General features: G+C 42.9%; 1 protein-coding gene across 9 annotated transcripts in view; it reads right to left on the reverse strand.

Moving 5' to 3' along the window:
• LOC128329305 (uncharacterized) overlaps nt 1-20,850 on the reverse strand; it is a 262,592-nt gene that overhangs the window by 14,341 nt on the left and 227,401 nt on the right. The window contains exon 3 of one of the 9 annotated variants that reach the window (XR_008309612.1): nt 15,172-15,230. The exons of the other annotated variants lie outside the window; for them this stretch is intronic. The gene's annotated coding sequence lies outside the window, so the exon portion shown is untranslated. Of the gene's footprint in view, nt 1-15,171; nt 15,231-20,850 lie in introns of those variants that run through there. 9 annotated transcript variants of the gene reach the window in all.

Here is a 20,850-nt window from a genome sequence, read left to right on the forward strand (position 1 = left end):
TTCACCTTGTTCATTTTCAGCAAAATCACATTCTCTCAATACAATGCGTATTGTATAGTTTGATACAATATGGATTGAGAGAGCGAGCAATGGTTCATAGAATATGGTAAATGTTCGTGACAATGTTAATCACCATTTGGAATTTTTATTAAAGGAAGAGTGCTTGCAGGGTATCATGCAACTAGAGTTCCCTCTGAGGAGAGCCTAAGGAGAACTTGAGGTCACCCAATGAAATGAATGGACAGTAGATTCAGGACAGACAAAATAAAGGATTTATTCATGTAATATGGGCCAGATCTGACAAGTGCCACCTGGCACATTTGATAAGTTCAGGATGTGCCAAGAAGGTGCTTGCTGTGACATCACAGAAGGACACCCCAATGTGCACTTGTGGCATCCTTTAGTCACATGTGAATGGTCTAAAACCCTGTTTATCAAGATTTTGGAGTTCGCGTAGAGGAGCGATTCAGTTGAATGCCCCCATCACACAGTTAAAGTGCATCAGGATGTTCTCCTGTGATGTCATGGCAGCAGAGGTGTATCTAGGGAAAATAGTGCCTAGGGCAAACACTGAAATTGCGCTCCCTGTCCAAGCATCTGACACCCATCTTTCAGATAACTTTACCATAATATCAGCTGAAAAATACAAGTCAGGCTCGTTAATCTTTTAATATTTCAAAAACTATTTTAGCAGTGGACTTAGCCAGAGCAAAAAATGCTGGAAAACTACAAATTTCAGTATGCTGGGGCTCATGAAATACCCAAATACTATGTGGAGGTGTACTTGGAAAACTAAACAGAAGTGCCTGTCTAATTCTCTACTATGTATTGTTGCATCACCATTACATAAGTTTTAAAAATCAATGGAGAATTTGACTTTTCCCAGATACTCTGGAAATAATTAAAGGCTATGCAGAGTAAACTGTGCCACTGCTTGGAATATATTCTAGTCTTTCAGAAAGACAGTTAAAATGAGAGAAAGAGAGCAAGAAACTCCCAGTGGGCATTAATATTAAGGATTTCACACTGATTCAAAGACAAATTCACCATTAATAGCCATATTAGCAAGACATAACATTTAACTCACTTATCACAAGAAGCAAAGTAAGAGCAAATGAATACAATCCTAGCTCATAAGCATCAGCTCAGTAATCACAAGCCCTGATTCTCTGTACATAGTGCCAATCTGAATATGTGTACAGTGACTTATATTATATATTATTATTTTTTACCTGTAGCCCCTTTGTGGGGCTTCCTAAAGGCTGGGGGGTTTGCAAAGGTTCCTCCTGCCCCCACTGGCCTCTAGGGCCTTGCAGGGACCATTTGAGCATGTGCAGTGGCCATTTAAAAAAATCTTTTTTTTTAATGGCCACTGAAAACAAAATGGCCACCACGCATGCTCAAATGGCCTCTGCAAGGCCTGGCATGACCTAGGGCCTCATAGAGGCCATTTGAGCATGCACAGTGGCCATTTTGGTTTTGGCAGCCATTTTTTTTAAAATTAATTTTACAAAATGGCACCCCCCTTCAGGTGGCGCCCAGGGCACGTGCCCTGCCTGCCCTACCCCTAGATACACCCCTGCATGGCAGACATGCTATCAGTGCACTTATTGTGCATGCCAGGCGGCATTTGTCTGAATTAATCCTACATAATTACTTCATGGAATTCACTGTTGCAAAATGTGATGGTGGCCACTGGTTACCAGTGGCCACCGTCTGGACATGATGCATGAGATCCATATGCAAGATCTCTTGCAGTTTTGAAGATAGTAAAATACAACTATGGCAGGCCCAGTTCAGACTGGAATAAGCAGTACTGGAAGAGTGGAGTTAACCCTTTCCTCCTATGCTATTTTCTCAGTTGAAATTGGTCCTTGGAAGCAGGAGAAAATGCCGCTCAGAAGCATTTCCCTGATCCACCAGTGCCATGATCCTGATCCAAATCCCCCCAACCAATACCATTTATTGAAAAAATATGGTAAATCCAGTCATACATCTCCCACTATCTTAAATAGTTGTGCTTTTACATGGCTTTCAGAGGAGAGGAGATGAATTCATGGAAGATTGGTCTATAGTCATGTGATGGACAAACATATCCTTCCATTTTATATTTGGTTATCTTTGTATTTAGTTGTAAAATAATTGCCTGTTAAGAGAAAAAATATGTGCTCTTGAAAACTGGTCAGTTTCAGTTTCATGCAAAGGGAAGCTGAACCTAAGAAGAAGAGAAGAGAAACCAAGGGGATAAGTAGAAATGAAACCAATGCTGCCCTCTTGATTGGCTAGGAGTTGGATGGGGGAGGAAGGATATATAAACCATAGCCGGTGATCCAAAGAGTGAGTAAATACTGAAGGAGATGCTTTGGGGGGGAAAGTGGCTGGAAGAACTGTAAGACCTTGATTAATAATGTAAGAACAGCCCTGCTGGATCAGGCCCAAGGCCCATCCAGTCCAGCATCCTGTTTCACACAGTGGCCCACCAGATGCCACTGGAAGCCACAGGCAGGAGTTGAGGGCATGCCCTCTCTCCTGCCATTACTCCCCCACAACAGGTACTCAGAGGCATCCTGCCTTTGATGCTGGAGATGGCCTGTAGCCCTCCGACTAGTAGCCTAACTATAATATTTAACCAGTCTTAGTTAATTGTAGATAATAATTTATCAGGTTATTTTACATCCTATTGCTCATGTTAGAAAATAAAAGTGTGTGTAAGAAGAATTTTGATATATTTCTCTAATACCAAACTTGTTTGATTTTTGTAGAGGCTTGTGATTATTTATACTCTCTGGTCTTTGGGGTTTCTTTGTATTTTCCCACACACATCCAAAGGCTATTCTGCCCTATCTAAAGTTAAAATAGTGGGACCTAAAGTTAAAATAGTGGGACCTTTGAAGTGTTTGTTTTGGTGGAAGCAGCCTCAGGAAAAAGGATTTCCACCTGATGGCAGCAATAGAGACCACAGGGAGGGAGGAGTAAAAAAGGTGGTTGTGCTGTGACAAGCCGTAGGGAACATCCATGTTCAGAGTTCATATGCCATGGAAAACCTGGGGAGGTTTTGCTGGGGAGGGCTATTGTCTTTATAATCTCCGTCTAGACTTCCTGGAGGCATCTTGATGGCTAGTGTATGAAACAGGATGATGGACTAAATGGACATTTGTCCTGATCCAGCAAAGCTCTTCTTATAGTTTTGATTTGGTGGCTCCTCCTAAAAAGGGAAGTTGCTCTGAATATAAACCATAAACCACCCCTACTCATCTGGGATCAGTAGAAAGCGCTCCCAAGGCAGAGGCTTCAACTCCAGCATTTCATGTTAAAAAAATAAAGCAGACACTTACCATTGAAAAGACAATCAAACCCATGCAGGCTGAGGAGGTGCAGTGAAATGTTGTTCTACTCCCTACTTTTCTTCTGTTCAATTTTTCTCCTTTTTGCAGTGTTAAGCATTTTGGTTGTTTAAGACCTGTGTTCGCTTATCTTCCCTTTTGTGTGCATGTTTTAAATGGGTAGCTCCTGACTCTTTGTGCCTCACTTAAATCACACAAAGGAAGGAAGCTGTCCTACTTAAAAGAACATAAAGGGATTTTGTAGTAGAAGTATTTGAGGAGGGATATGTCAAATTTAGCAAAGACCATTGTTAAGCTTTTTTCCTACCTCCTCCAGTTTAATTTGGGTATTGAAGAGACTCTAAATTTAGTATGTGAGCACTGAGTATTTATTTCACCTGTTATAGCAGCTCATATGCTAGATACAAAAGTTTGCTCTGACAAAGTATTTCCAGTACGATTTTGAGAGTTTTTCTTCGGTAATGTAGCATAGGGCTTTTTTGTGTGTTGATTGGGTGAATATTGTGTGCTTGCATAACATTTTCGCAAGGGATACTTAAAATGTATTTCCTGTGCCTATGATTCAAATGTCAAACTCATACTAGTCAGAATGTACGCATGATTTTACAAGTGCTCTCTTCAGGTGCAGCGCCAGCTGAGTGGTGGCCTGGGTCCAGCCCTGCCTGGCGGCCCCTCTGAAAACGACCCGTGCATGTGAAGTCACATGCTCGGGGTGTGCCCCAAATGAAGCCCCCCCTCACCTGGGCTACTGGGAGCCCTGAGCGAGTGCTGGCTTGCCTATCCTTTTCAGGCGGCTCGTACCATTGGTGGCCCGGGTTCTTTGAACCCATTCGCACAATGGTGGCTACACTCCTGGCTCTCTTCTGTCTTCTGTCCCCACATTAGCAATGTTTACAAATGATGCATCAGACTAAAATGTGTTCTTGGTATCCCTTTTGAAACATGCCTGCAGAGAATGCAGATGGAATATAAAGCCTGCGTCCACTATCAGCCTCCTCAATGAGGAGGAGAACAGTTCAGAGGACATTCAAAGCAGGAGATGTCAGACTGGCAGCTTATCAAAATATTTGACTGCATTCTCAAGAATTTAAACAAGGATCACAGATCTCCCTCACTACAAAATTTATTTATTTATTTATTTATTTATTTATTTATTTATTCAATGTATTCATTTTATAAAATTGAAATGAAATTGTTTTTCATTTGTCTGTACGGGGGATCTTGTTACTCACGAGGGTTCTATTGCTCACCTACTACTGTGAGTAATGGAATCATGAGTAATGGAATAATGAGGCATTTGGGCTATGGGGAAAGGGGGGATATGTTCTGGGGTGGAGAAAAAAATAAGAGAAAAGCCCCCCAAATGGCCGCCAAACAGCCCAGAACTTACTGTGGTGTGCTCTGTGGGTCCCCCATGTGCCTCCTAAAGGAGGAAATGGCCCCCCAAACCATGAAAATTCATGGAGGGAAAGTCAATGTTTCTCAAGAAAGGAGCCACAAAATTGCTCCTCCTGGCCACCTTGAGACAAAATAGCAGCCAAAAGTGACCTCTGTGATCACTTCCAGCTCTCTAGGAACTGGGGATATGTGGGTTTTAACCCATTAGTATCCACAAATACTGGAAATGGTTGTCTATTAGACACCTGTAGATACATTTAACCGCGAATAGCGGTTCCACAAATAATGAGGGGGATATTCAGATGATTAAATACGCAAGTAAGGGACACCCTAATAGTGAGTTAGGACATCCTCCAGTGAGGTGAAGATAGTTGCAGTCTTAGCATGGCCCCATCCTGACTGCATGTAGTGGCCAGCATCTTGTCCAAACCAGCCCCAATGGTACTGAAGTGATTTCTCCATCAGCCATTGGTTAACTCCTTGAGCAATGGAATATTCCACACCACCACGTCTGTTCAGCCAATCAGTGTGGGAGACTTCACCAGAACAAGCACAATATGATATAGATGCCTCTTTCAATCACAAATATCTCTTATTCTTGTCTCTGTGCACACACACACACACACACACACACACACGCAGCAGAATCACATGTTTTCTTTCAGTGAGTTGATTGGAGAACAACACACACACCCTTCTCCTTGGCAGAAGTGAGCACTAGCCACTAATAAGACTTTAATTACTGTAATCAAAAGTTTCTTTAATTAATATTAATAAATAATTGAATGCAATAGATTTTTTTATTTCAATAAGATTACAAGAGTGCATATAACATGATCAAGGATAGCAATTATATATGTTAGTACAACAGGAAAATAAAATAAAAAGGGGAAAAAGAAGAAGAAGAAAAGAAGATCCCTTAAACATTAACATAATACAATAATAAAAATAAAATACTACCTAGGAAAAAAGAAAGGGAAGAACAGAAAAGAAGCTACCTTCTTTTAAGGATATATATCTTTGTTTTCAAAGCATAAACCATTCATTTAAATTCAATCAAATAGCTGAAAATTCTTCTTTACCTTTCTCTCAGGGGAAAAATAAAGACAGTTCAAATACTGACAAGAAACACATGTCAGTTATCCAAAGTTACAGTTCAGGAGTAAATTTGTCCTTCCAGTGCTGTGTAATAATCTTTTTGGCGACCCTCCCTCCCAAGTACAAAGAATCCACAGTTCTTGATGTAATGCTAGATTCCATATGCTGGGGGATGCACCCCAACAAAATATGAATGTCCTTGACAGTGCTTGCTGCAATGTCAAGTTAACAACCTTATGGATATATCAAGCCAAAATGGCACAGTAACTCACCAGGCAGGACCAGACCATACGTGTACCCTCATACAGATTACACCTCTAGCACCTAGAAGTCTCTGGCCATCTCTTGTTAAACATTCTCTGAGGTGTCCAATAAACTTGGAATAAAAGTTTCTGCTGTATTTCCCTCATTTTGAGATTCAAGGAGGCATGCTTCACTGTCTTCAAAGCAACCCACCATTGATTTAATGATAAGATATTCAAGATCATTGCTCCAAAGATCTTGAATGTAACCAGTATCAATCTTGTCAATGTCTTTAAGCTTCTGGAATTATTATTTATTTTATTATTTTTTACATTTATATCCCGCTCTTCATCCAAGGAGCCCAGAGCGATGTACTACATACTTGAGTTTCGCTTTCACAACCCTGTGAAGTAGGTTAGGCTGAGAGAGAAGTGACTGGCCCAGAGTTACCCAGGTAGTTTCATGGCTGAATGGGGATTTGAACTCGGGTCTCCTCGGTCCTAGTCCAGCACTCTAACCACTACACCACGCAGGCTCTCAAATAGCAATGGTTAAGGTGTATCCAGTAGATGTTCCAGGTCTAATAATAGAAATGATGTTTCAGAAACTGCAATTGCATCAGGACCAAAAACCTATGATAGTAAATGTTTTAGCTGAATAAACTGCCAGCTAGCATTTACAGATAAATCAAACTCAGCTCTCGAAGTATAAAAAGATTTAAAAACAGTCTCAGAAGAGATCAATTGATCTAGTGTAAAGATGTTGTGGGTGGCCCAGTTAGCCCAATAAAAAGATTTACGAGCAATATCAAACAGGGATTCTCCCACAATGTAAGATTTTATGCTGGAAAGGATCGGAACCATGTCTAAAATTCTGGGTGGGTGTCCTTGCCACAAGAAGTAATTGATTAATGTATAGACTTGCTTAAAATGTGATGAAGGTACAAGTGGAAGACTTCTTAAAATATTTCTTAAAATATATATGAGCCTTGGCATTAGATTCATCTTAATTACATATTTGAGAATTTATTTATTTGGTCTCAGTTTGAAGCCTAACCTGGGAAGAGCAGAGTAGCTTGAGGAGGTGAGAAAGCTTTTCTAAACAGAACAACATCTAGCCTTTTCCTCCTTTGAGAGAGGAGAGCTGGTCTTGTGGTAGCAAGCATGACTTGTCCCCTTAGCTAAGCAGGGTCCACCCTGGTTGCATTTGAAAGGGAGACTAGAAGTGTGAGCACTGTAAGATATTCCCCTCAGGGGATGGAGCCACTCTGGGAAGAGCAGAAGGTTTCAAGTTCCCTCCCTGGCTTCTTCAAGATAGGGCTGAGAGAGATTCCTGCCTGCAACCTTGGAGAAGCCGCTGCCAGTCTGTGAAGACAATATTGAGCTAGATAGACCAATAGTCTGACTCAGTATATGGCAGCTTCCTATGTTCCTATGATCCTTCAAACTAACTAACAGGAGAAGGGGAGATTTTGAGGGGCTGGTTTCTCTTTAAGGGATAGGTCCTAGTCTGTGTGTGTGTGTATGATTTCCCAGGGCTAGCATTTGCCAGGGTTTGCTAGCAAACTCCAGTGTTTTGTCTCTACCTAGAGGGGGTGGAATCAGCTAGGGCTCTGGGAGGCCCTGCATTCCTTTGACCCACATCCTGTGTCTCAGTTTGAAGCCTACTTTCTACATAAGAGGTAAAGGCCCAAGAGCAAAGCGAATAGAGCATAGGGAACAAGGATACCAAACCGGATGTTGGCGTTTCGCAGGAGTTTGCGGGAAGTGTGCAGGGGAGCCAGGAACAAGCCCCTGTGATCACAAGGAGCCAGGTGGAGAAGAGAAGGCAAGTACAAATCCCTTCTTCATATAATTACTGATCTTTCCTCATATTCTTGAGAAAGGCTGTCTGGACAGTTAAATAGCTGACCAATACAGCTGAGTCCTATCCTTCTAATAAACTATCTCTAAATACTTTAAACAGCCAACAAAACCAGTCTGAAAACAGAAAGTCAGCAGGGGAGGGGGCACTTCCCAATGTATTGCACAGAGTTCCACATGTATCTCTATTTGCCCCATGGGCAGAAGTCATGGGTGTGTGCTTGGTGCAAGGAGGTCCTGGCTCTCAGGGAACAAGTTAGTTCTCTTGAGACCAAGGTGGCAGATCTGGAGAAGGTCAGAGAGACAGAGAAACATGTGGACAAGACCTTCAGGGACCTGGTACAGGCATCCCACTCAAGGGCTGAAAACTCCTTTGCTGTCAGGGAGAATGAAGGTCTCAGGCAAGGAGGACATTGGTCTGAGGAAGTGGGAAATGCTGTTTTAGAAGGTACCCATTCCATGGAAGATGAACCCATATCCTCTTGCACAGGGGATACTCCTCCAGGGGGCCTCCTTGTAATGGGTGATTCGATCATTAGAGGTATAGAGAGATGGGTTTGTGACCCACATGCTGACCGCACAGTGACTTGCCTGCCTGGTGCAAAGGTTGTAGACATCACACAGTGTCTAGATAGGCTCTTAGGCAGTGTTGGGGAGGAGACAGCTGTCGTGGTGCACGTTGGCACCAACAATGTAGGGAAATGTAGTCGGAAGTCCTGGAAGCCAAATTTAGGCTGATAGGTAGTGTATTGAAGTCCAGGACCCCCATGGTAGCATTCGCAGAAATGCTACCTGTTCCGCATGCAGGTACAGTGAAACAGGCAGAGCTGAAGGGTTTTAAAGCATGGGTGAAATGATGGTGCCAGGAGGAGGGGTTTAGATTTGTTAGGCACTGGGATACATTTTGGGGCAAGCAAGGCCTGTACAAAAGGGATGGGCTGCACTTGAACCAAGATGGAACCAGACTGATGGCCCTTAAAAAAGTTGCAGAGCAGCTTTTAAAATGATGTCTGGGGAATAGCCGACAGGAGCTGAGCAGTATCCAGTTCAGCAAATACCATCCTTCAAAGTGCGAAGGTGCAAAGGATTCAGATAAAACTGAAGGGGACAGAGCAGAACCACTTAAAGAGCACACTGTGCCAGCTGGTCAAAGAGCCAAAAAAAAGATAGCATACATCAGGTAAGAGATTCAGTGTACAGGTGCTTATATGCTAGTGCCAGAAGCCTCTGAGTCAAGATGGGTGAGCTGGAGTGCTTGTTTGCTAACACAGAAATAGATATAGTGGGCATAACAGAAACATGGTGGAACTGTGAGAACCAGTGGGACACAGTTATCCCTGGGTATAAACTCTATAGAAAGGACAGAGAGGGGCGCTTGGAGGTGGAGTAGCACTGTATGTTAAAGGGATAGAATATAACAAAGTAGAAAACCTAGGTGGACTGTAGTCCTCCACAGAAACCCTGTGGGTGACAGTACAAGGCCTGAAAGGAAATGTGCTACTGGGGATGTGCTATCCCTTCCGGATCAAAATGCTGACAGTGACTGGGAGTTGCAGCAGGAAATCAGGGAGGCATCAAGGAGAGGCAGGGCTGTAATAATGGGTGACTTCAATTAACCACACATAGACTGGGTAAATTCACAGTCAGGTAATGACAGAGAGGTCAAATTTCTAGATACACTGAATGACTGTGCCCTAGAACAGTTGGTCTTGGAACCAACCAGTGAGAAGGTGACCTTGGACTTGATCCTGAGTGGCAACCAGCACCTGGTACTTGACGTCAGTGTCATCAACCCTTTAGGGAAAAGTGACCATAGTGCCATCAAATTCAGCATACATGTGGGGAGAGAATCACCAAGGAAGTCTAACACAGACATTTTGAATTTCAGAAGAGGGAACTTCTCCAACATGAGGAGTATGGTGAAAAGAAAGCTGAAAAGGAAAATCAAGAGAGTCACTTCACTCCAGAATGCATGGAGTTTACTCAAAACCACAATACTAGAAGCCCAGTTAGGGGTACCTTTTCTCCTTTTGATTATACAATCTAAGTCCAGAAGGATGCCAGCATGGCTAATAGGTAAGGTCAAGGAAGCCATAAAAGGGAAGAAGACTTCCTTCCGAAATTGGAAGGCCTGTCCAGATGAAGAGAACAGAAAGGAACACAAACTCTGGCAAAAGAAATGCAAGGTGAGAATAAGGGAGGCGAAAAGAGAATTTGAGGAACTTTTAGCAAAAAGCATCAAGGGGAATAACAAGAACTTCTTTAAATCCATCAGAAGCAGGAAAGCTGCCAGGGAGGATATGGATATGGAGGTTGCAGAGAAGCTCAATGAGTTCTTTGCGTCCATCTTCACAGTAGAGGATACTGAGCATATACCTGTTCCTGAAACAGGCTTTTTGGGGATGGAAGCTAAAGAACTGAGTCAGATTGAAGTGACAAGAGATGATGTTCTAAACTGTCTAGAAAAACTAAAAACTAGCAAATCACCAGGGCCGGATGGCATCTATCCAAGAGTCCTCAAAGAACTCAAATGTGAAATTGCTGACCTCCTTGCCAAAGTATATCTCTTATCTCTTTAATCAGGCTCTGTACCGGAGGACTGGAAAGTAGCCAGTGTAACACTAATTTTCAAAAAGGGATCCAGGGGCGATCCGGGAAATTACAGGCCAGTTAGTTTAACGTCAGTTCCAGGGAAATTGATGGAAAGCATCCTCAAGGATAAAATTGTAAAGCACATAGAAGAACAGGCCCTGCTTTGGGGAGAACCAGCATGGCTTCTGCAAAGGTAATTCTTGCCTTGCAAACCATTTGTAGTTCTTTGAGAGTATCAACGAGTGTGTGGATCAAGGTGATCCGGCTGACATAGTATACCTGGACGTCCAAAAAGCTTTCAACAAAGTTCCTCATCAAAGACTCCTGAGGAAACTTAGCAGTCATGGGATAAGGGGACAAGTACATATGTGGATTGCTAACTGGTTGAAAAACAGGAAAGAGAAGGTAGGTATAAATGGAGAAGTAAGAAGAAATGGAGGGAAGTAAGAAGTGGGGTCCCCCAGGGATCTGTAGTGGGACTGGTGATTTTTAATTTTTCCATAAATGATCTAGAAGTAGAGGTAAGCAGCAAGGTGGCCAAATTTGCAGATGATACCAAACTCTTCCGGGTAGTGAAATCCAAAACGGATTGTGAGGAGCTCCCAAAGGATCTCCCCAAACTGGGTGAGTGGGCGACAAAATGGCAAATGTGGTTCAGTGTTGGCAAGTGTAAAGGGGGCCCATTGGGATGAAAAACCCCAACTTCAGGTATACACTGATGGGATCTGAGCTGTCGGTGACTGTGACCAGGAGAGGGCTCTTGGGGTCGTGGTGGACGACCCCAAGAGCCCTCTCATTAACGGCTCCAAGAGCCCTCCCATTGAAAGTGTCAACTCAATGTATGGCAGCTGTGAAAAAGTCCAATTACATGCTGGGGGTCATTAGGAAGGGGATTGAAAATTAAACTGTTAATATTAGAATGCCTTTATACAAAACTATGGTGCGGCCACACCTGGACTACTGCGTACAATTCTGGTCACCACATCCAAAAAAGGACATTGTAGAACTGGAAAAGGTGCAGAAGAGGGCAGCCAAGATGATCAGGGGCCTAGAGCACCTTTCTTATGAGGCAAGACTACAACACCTGGGGCTATTTAGTTTAGAAAAAAGACAACTGCGGGGTGACATGATTGAGGTCTATAAAATCATGCACAGAGTGGAGAAAGTAGATAGGGAGATATTCTTCTCCTTCTCACATAACACTAGAATCAGGGGTCATCCCATGAAATTAATTGCTAGGAAATTTAGGACCAACAAACAGAGGTACTTTTTCACACAACGCATAATCAACTTGTGGAATTCTCTGGCACAAGATGTGGTGACAGCCAACAACCTGGATGGCTTTAAGAGTGGTTTGGATAAATTCATGGAGGAGAGGTCTATCAACAGCAACTAGTCAGAGGGCTATAGGCCACCTCCAGCCTCAAAGGCAGGATGCCTCTGAGTACCAGTTGCAGAGGAGTAACAGCAGGAGAGAGGGCATGCCCTCAATTCCTGCCTGTAGGCTTACAGAGGCATCTGGTGGGCCACTGTGTGAAATAGGATGCTGGACTAGATGGGCCTTGGGCCTGATCCAGCAGGGCTGTTCTTATGAGAAAGCTTCCTAGAAATTACTATGCCTAATACACAAGAGACTCTGGATACCACTTTAAACCCAAACCCTACACTCATCGGGAAAATCTGTAGAACCTAGAAGCATCAAATCCAATTTACCCAATTATCTGATAAATTACCAAAGTTTTGAACTAAAGAAATAAGATAAGAAATTGAGACCTCTGGTTTATCAATACAACATAATGAGGCGCTTCACACAAGCAAAATGAAGCACTGTGAGATGGTTTGTGGGGAGAGCGGGCTTATCTGGCTATCGCTGCACATGAGCAGGGACCTATCCCTGGGCAGCCAGATTGGCTGCCCACACAATCGCCTGCTCTGTCATGGAGCCAGTAGAGGTGGCGGGGATTGGGGGCCACCTGGCCCCTGGAAGTCCCAGGGTGCCCCACGCAAGTGCGCAGGGCATTCTGGGGAGATCCCTGAGGCTGGGAGGCTTGTTGGAGCCTCCCGGTCAGGGGTCTCCTCATGAGTCACTGTGGTGTGTAGCCATGCTGTGGATACTCACAATTGCCAAAATGGGGTTAGCAGAGCACTCACTCTGCTAACCTTGTTTAAGTGGAGGAGTACTTTGGGAGGTTTGCTGCTGGGAGCTGCACAGCTCCCATTGCAGCACACGACCTTCCAAAAACAGGCTGGGCTCCTTTAGCCCACCTTTGAGAGGTCATGTGACTAGCCTCAATATGTCATCTGCATATAAAATCAACTTTTGCTCAATCCCACCTAGTGTAATACCATTTATACTGTCAAAGTTTCTAATACCACAAGTGAGGGGTACCAACACCATTTTGGAAAAAAAAGAGGAGATAGAGGACATCCCTGATGTGTGCCCCTTTCTAGCCTAATTGAAGGGAATAATAGCCCACTGGTGATGACTCATGAATAAGCAGTCATGTATAGCATAGTAATTCAAGTTAAAAAAAAAAACTTGGGGGAAATCAAAATTTAATCAAAACGTGTTTCAAGAACCCTGGATGGATCATGTCAAATGCCTTTTCCACATTTAAAGAAATTATAGCAGCCAGATCTTGGTTCTCCAAGGATAAGGCTAGTACATCAATCAACAATCTAATATTATCTGATTCTTGGTGGCCAGATATAAACCCTTTCTGAACTGGATGAATAATGGTAGGGAGCACAGTCTGCACCCTATGTGCCAGCATAGCTGTCAATATCTTCATGTCAGCATTAGTGTACATAAACCAGGATCTTTACTGGGCTTAAGGTCCCCCCACTTTTAGTCATTTTTTAAACTTACCCCCTCTGAGGGATTTGTCCATGGTGGCGGGGGGTGTGTGTGTCTGTGGAGGTTCCTCCTCCACCCACCATCCTCCCTTACTTCAGAAATAAGGGAGAAATAAGGCATGGCCCAGGCCACTCAGAGTCCTATTGTGCAGCTGCTGCAGGGAAAAGGCTGAAAATCAGTAGAAGTTAGGGAGGCTGGTGGGGGGAGGAGGCACCTCCACGGACACCCCCCACCGCCACATACACACACTGCCTCAGACAACTCCCTCAGAGGGGGTAAGTTTTTAAAAAGTTTTAAAAACTCACGGAACCAACCCCCCCGGACCAGACCAAACCAGGAGGGGTTCAAGGGGGTGCTGGACCAAACTCGCCCAGTCCAGTTCAGGTCCAGTTCAGACTCAAACCGAACTATACCAGCTGGTTCCGTGCATACCCCTAGCAATAGCAATAGCAATAGCACTTACATTTATATACCGCTCTATAGCCGAAGCGCTCTAAGCGGTTTACAATGATTTAGCATATTGCCCCCAACATTCTGGGTACTCTAGTCAAATGTTTGATTCAAATTCCCTCCAATGATCATATGATCAAATGTCAACGTATGTAAATGTTCAAAAGAACTGTGTATTGATTCTGGGTAATCTGTGACTGGACCAACTCCAAATGTTGATCACCCATACTAACAATAAGTATAAGTAAGCAATCATCATCTATTATTTCCTGTTCAACAATTAATTTAGAAGATTTGTGAATTAAAATAGTCACACCCCTTGTTCTTTTAGAATTACCACTTACATAGATGTTCCCCACCCATAATAAAATGCAAAAGCAATTTATTAACTGAGAAAATATGGGTTTCTTGGGAAAAAACAACCTCCATAGCCTCAATAGCCGTTTCCCCCAACTTGGTCAACACCCGGTGGACCTTCGAAGGCTGACTTGATAGTCCAAGTAATAATAATAATAATTATTATGATTATTATTTATTTAAGTAGGCATGGAAACCGTAGCCATAAGTAGTCATGGAAACCACCATAATCAATGAAAACATCACAGCAAAAAAATCCAAAACAGTAGAAACAAACAGCCTGAACTGGCTCCTAGAAAATGATAAACATATGCAACAATATAGTGGCAAATGAATAGAGCTTAATAGCAATAGCAATAGCAATAGCACTTACATTTATATACCGCTCTATAGCTGGAGCTCTCTAAGCGGTTTACAATGATTTTTAGCATATTGCCCCCAACATTCTGGGTACCCCAACATTCTGGGTACTAATAGGGTGTTAATATTCCAGTAAATAATTATTAATAGGCAAAACGTAACACAATTCCAATACCAATTAACCCAATAAGTGAAGAGGAAAAACATTTATTTATCTATCTATCTATTTATTTATTTATTTATTTATTTATTTATTTAACATATTTTTATACCACCCCAAACTTACGTCTCTGTAAATATATCAACAAACCAGAAGAAGATGGGGCGGGGAGGCAAAAAACCCCATGACACTGTACTGCAGGGCTTTCTCCATGTGATTGGGAATGCTGGAAAAGCAAAGCTCCCAGTCACAGCGAGAGCCCTACGTATATGCACACACAGGTACCATGCAGCCATTCAGCTGACTGCACTCTTTACATGTATTCACTCACTCTGCATATCCATGGCCATTTTCAACATTGAAGCTTAATGGTAGTCTATCATATGCTAGTTATCAGTGTTACTCCATTTTGCAGCACTGGGAATCAATATGTATACAGTCATACCTCACCATCTGTGAGGGTTCCATTCCAGGAAAACCTCATGGCTGGTGAATTCACAGTAGACGAGCTATTGAAATAAATGGGAAACAGGGGGTTAGGGGAATCTTGGTCATGGAAGGACCGTAAAATACAGTAAAAATTAAGGGGAAATCCCCCCAATCACTAGGCATGGTAAAAGGAGTGAAGGGGACCCCTGAAAATGGCCCCGATCCCCCAAAATGACACCTGACCTCCAAAATGACCCCCACCCACTGAAAGTGATCCCCAGATATCTGGAAATAACCCACCCAGAATTGGGAAAAACTAACAACTCGTGATTCCTGGTCATATTTGCGATAGGGAGACCCACGGTTAGCGAGAGATGACTGTACATACTTCTTTCAGGCAGTTGTGAATTGCTATACTATCAGCTAATAGAGAGGAATTTGGATTAGGGCCAAGGAAAGGTTTGAGACAGAGAGAGCTATGTATTTTGTTTAGCTACATATAGTTACATCTTATTTATCTTTTTATTTCTCTATGTAAACCCTTTGGGTATTTTTTATTGGAAAGCAGTATATAAATATTTGTTGTAGTAGTAGTAGTTATGTGGCTTCACACTGTATCATTTCATGGGACTTTTTTAATGAATTCTTGATTGGTCATCTTGTATCTCAAGAGTACTTTGCTTCCACACTCCATACCCACCACTGTGTACCCCTACAGTTGTGTTCACCAAGTTCTGTCCATGTCCCTTAGAAATGTTGTCTCTGACAGATACTGCCCCCAGAAATGAGACTATGGCCAGACCAACAGTGTTCACTAGGTGTCATGGGGAATATGAAATGTACAAAGATGAGAAAAGGTCTTGAACTGGCATCCTAGAAGGAAATCCCCTATCCCTAGGACTAGAGGTTGAAAGTTTTCAGATCAGGTTACCTATCTCATAATCCATCTCACATGGTGCCCATGATGACAGCTGCTAGTGCATGAGATAATGATTGTAGATGATTATTTTTTTACAATACAGAACATGCCCTTGTACCAGGAATTCACTTAAACATTTACAAGAAGAATGCAAATGTGCTTCTTTTTGATGGAGGGGAAGGATTGCGGCCTTCAGAACGACTCCAAGATACATTGATAATGATCTGTATGCTTCTTATTGAACATTTTAAATCCTTTATATAGAATTAAAGGCTCTCAGCAGTAGAAGACACCTCCCTGCTATGTCAAGATAAAAATTGATTTCTTTTCCCAGGCTTGATTCTGCCTTTCCCCTCTATACACAAAATGCAGTTAAAACAGATGATGTATTCAACTGAGTGGTCATCTCAGGCCAATAGATAGCTTTGTCATCTATTCCTTCCATAATTCAGCGCTATATTGTTTAATTCAGAATGCGGAATTCTAAATGCCTCTGTGGCATAACGTAGAAAAGCTATAGGTGAATGTGTATACAACTTGTAGTGTGCCTCTGAGCAACTGGCAGCAGCCATTTTAATTTTACATAAGACTCCTGGGAGTACCAAAAGGGGAATGTTACTCCTGGGAATAACATTCCAGGAGTAACATTCCAGGGGACTTCTGGGAAATTAAAATGGCTGCTACTCACACAGGGGCACCATCATGGTGAAACTTATGGCAGTGAAAAAAGTAAGCTGGGAGGTTGGTATGGAGGCCATTTACACTCTATTCCCCCAAATGTGGAGCCAAAAGATCTCAACAGGGAACTTTCAGCAATAGCTCAGAAATATGTCACAGTTTCCCCTTTCGGTTTGCTGTTTTGTGTTGCCATCTCTGGCTTTGAAGTACTTTTCATGTTATATACTCCAGCTGAGAAGATTGGACTTCGAACATTTACATTTGCCTATTGTTCCATCTTTACCATTATTGTATATGCTGGTTTGGGATTTGTTATATAAGCTGTATATTTACATATATGTTTGTGTTATACACATTCACCTATCAAGACTGGTTCATGGATTTTGTTTCTAGCTTGACCAGAGTGGATGCCAGAGGAAGCATGCCTCTCTCAAACTACTTTAAGCTTTCTGAGATTTTCTGAATTTCCCCCTCCATCCTCACATCTTGACCATTTAGTTCCTGAACTCAATGTGTCTGCACATAGCTAATATTACCTCAGCAAGCATGCATTTCCCAATCCCCATTATCAAGGCAATGTGAATGCAGAGGAAGGGCAGCCAATGCTTTACAAATGTCACCAACACAGTTTTTTCCCCTTCACCTGGGTTTACGTCTGGTATTAGCACTCTGCTGGAGTGAAAATGAGCTAAATGAGTAGTCCTTGAAGGGGCATTTGCAGGAGATGTTCAGTGAGTGGTGGTAACAGGGGCGGCCTTTCCATGAGTCAAGGTGAAGTGGTCATGACCAATTAAGCAGATTATGGGAGCGCCAGCAAGGTCGCCATCATCATCATCATCATCATCATCATCATCATTATTATTATTATTATATTTATATCCCACTCTTCCTCCAAGAAGTCCAGAGCGGTGTACTACATACTTAAGTTTCTCCTCACAACAACCCTGTGAAGTAAGTTAGGCTGAGAGAGAAGTGACTGGCCCAAAGTCACCCAGCAAGTATCATGGCTGAATGGGGATTTGAACTCAGGTCTCCCCGGTCCTAGTCCAGCACTTTAACCACTACACCACGCTGGTTCTCCCTCCTTCCCCTCACTTTGAAAAAAAGCGGGGGAGAGGGGAAGAAGAGCGCATGGGAGCAGCATTAGGAGTCCTGCCTCAGGCACACAAAGGTCATAAGCACCGCCCCCACCGGGCATGTGCGCGCGCATGCACACACACATTGCATTAGCATTATATGGCAAACAGAGGACAGGAAAATACATTTATCTTGTGATATGGTCCCACCCTCAGCAAACTAGATCAGACTCTGTCCTACATCCCAACATCCCTTGCTCTCTAGCAAATTGTCTCCTCATGGCTAAAGTAGCCCAAGTCTTGACAATAAGCCAAACATGGGAAAGAGACCCTTGAAATGGCACAGAAAAGAGCAATTGCTCTTCAGCGTAATCTACATATCATTAGAGCCCCATTGCCGTCTGAGTGCATAATGGTACTTTATCAACTCAAACTTCTCTGTTTAATCAGTTGATTTAATTATGTGCTGGTTAATTGGAAAATTCATGGTACAAGTTATGAAGGTTAAAAATATCAGAAGTTCAAAGAAAACTGAAGCAAAGGAAGAGCTGCAATGCTGAGCTATGAAAGTCTCAGGCTATGGACAAATGTACTTTTTGGAGCACTGGGAGTTCAGGTGAGAGAACAGAGTCTCCTTTCAGTGGGGTAGAGATGCCTTCTGTGGATGTTAAGCCTCAGTTGCAAGCAGAGATGTGGGTTTTCAAGAAAACAATGAATTGGGCAGGGAGAGAATCCAGATTTTTTCCCTGGAAAAATTGCCCATGAAAATTGAAATTTCTCTCTCTCTTTTTTTTTTAAATAACATTAATTTGTTCTCAGAAAATTAATACACAAATTTTCCTGCTGCCCTAAACAGATTATGATCAGATCTGGTATGTTATTTGACCTATTTACTAGGTCAATTTTTGACCTATTTACTAGGAATGTGTAAAAAATGGCTTTTACAAACACCAGATGTTGTTCCTTGGGGATTGTTGCTCTTCAAAATGTGAACTTTTATATGGCGTCCCTTAGGGCACCATACTTTCCCCAATGCTTTTTAACATCTACATGAAACTGCTTGGAGAGATCACCCAGAGATTTGGTGCAGGCTGTTATCTGTATGCTGATGACACCCAAATCTCCTTCTTCGTGTCAACATCATCAGGAGAAGGCATAACCTCCCTAAATGCCTGCCTGGAAGAAGTGATGGGCTGCATAAGGGATAACAAACTTAAGACTGAATCCAAGTAAGACAGAGATACTTATTGTGTGGGGTCCGAACTCAGGAGACAATTTTGTTCTGCCAGTTCTGGATGGGGTCACACTTCCCCAGAAGGATCAGGTATGCGATCTGGGGTGCTTCTGCATCCAAATCTCTCCCTGGTATCCCAGTGGTGGCCAGAGGTGCTTTTCTATCAGCTTCAGCTGATATGCCAGCTGCATCCATTTCTTGAAATAAAAGTCCTCAGAACAGTGATACATCTGCTGATTACCTTCAGACTTGACTACTGCAATGCACTCTATGTGAGACTGCCTTTGAACGTAGTCCAGAAACTGCAGTTGGTACAGAATGTGCAAGCCAGGTTTGTCTCTGTGTAATTGTGAAGACACCATATTATTCCTATAATAAAAGAACTACACTGGCTGCCAGTAAGTTTCTGGCAAAATATAACCAGGTGCTGGTTATAACCTATAAAGCCAGGGCCTAACAGCTTAGGCCGTGGGCATTTAAGAGAACTTCTTGTTTACCATGAGCCCCATCGCCCACTAAGATTATCCAGAGCGGCTTGCCTGCAGTTTCCAGCAGCTCGTCTGGAAAGGGATGGGCCTTCTCTGTTGCTGGCCTAAGACTCTGGAATGAGCTCCCTTTTGAAATAAGACCCTCCCCCATCTCTGACAACCTTTTAAAAGTCCTTAGAAACTAAGGTTGTGTGTTTTGGTTTTTTCCTTTTTTGTTTTTGGCCCAAATCCAAAACACCCCCATTTTGTTCTTTGTTCAAAATCAGCCAATCCCAAACACCCCAATTTTGTTCTTTGTTTGAAATTGAAAAATCTGAATCCGAAATGTTTTGGATTTTAAAAAATGGCCCTGGGGCAAAACAAGTGGGTGGGGTTGGTAGTGTCCAATGGGTGGAAGCTACCACTCAAATTTCAGAGGAACTGGGCAAAGGGCTGGTTTTTGGTTAATTTTTGAAGTTTAAGATTTTTTCCATAGGGAATAATGGAGGTTTCAGCAAAAGTATAGCTTCACATTAGGGGGAAAGCGGGTGGCTCAGAGCAGAGTAGGGTGGCTGGTAGTGCCCAGTGGGAGCAAGGAAATTACCAGAATTATTTCAAAGGAATTGGGCAGAGGGCTGATTTTTAGAGATTTAATGGAGTTTATGTGTCTTTAAGGTTCTTCCCCATAGGGAATGATGGAGGTTTCAGCAACCCCATAACTGCACTTGTGGGGCACTGGGGTGGCCAAGAGTGAGTGGTGGTGTAGAGCACATAGGGTGCCAACCACCCCCATGGATGACTAACCCATGGGCTGCTGGGTTCTGTTGTTTCTGAGGTGTTCTGAGTGTAGATTCTCTGGTAGCATATGAGAGTGGATTCATGGCTTGTCATTGAAAATCTCCTATGCTACCAGAGAATCTACACTCAGAACACCTCAGAAACAACAGAACCCAGCACCCCATGGGTTAGCAACCCATGAGGGTGGTTGGCACCCTATGTGCACTTCACTACCACTCACTCCAGGCCACCCCAGTGTCCCACAGGTGGAGTTATGGGGCTGCTGAAACCTCCATTATTCCCTATGGGAAAAAATCTTAAAGATGCATAAACCTCAAAAATTTCTAAGGGATCAGACCTTTGTCTATTTGGAATCTGGATGCACCACCCCTTGGGGCACTACCACCCAATCCACTGTTTTGCCCCTGAAGCCCCCATAAACAAGTTGAAAGAGTGAAGAGAATGATGAACAACAACGACACTTAATTTTTTGGCACAGTTATTTGAGAATTTTGCAGCAGGCGAGAGCCTGTCCCTTTGGCACTAGCA

This window comes from Hemicordylus capensis, chromosome 6, assembly GCF_027244095.1.
Source record: "Hemicordylus capensis ecotype Gifberg chromosome 6, rHemCap1.1.pri, whole genome shotgun sequence".
Lineage (NCBI taxonomy): Eukaryota > Metazoa > Chordata > Lepidosauria > Squamata > Cordylidae > Hemicordylus > Hemicordylus capensis.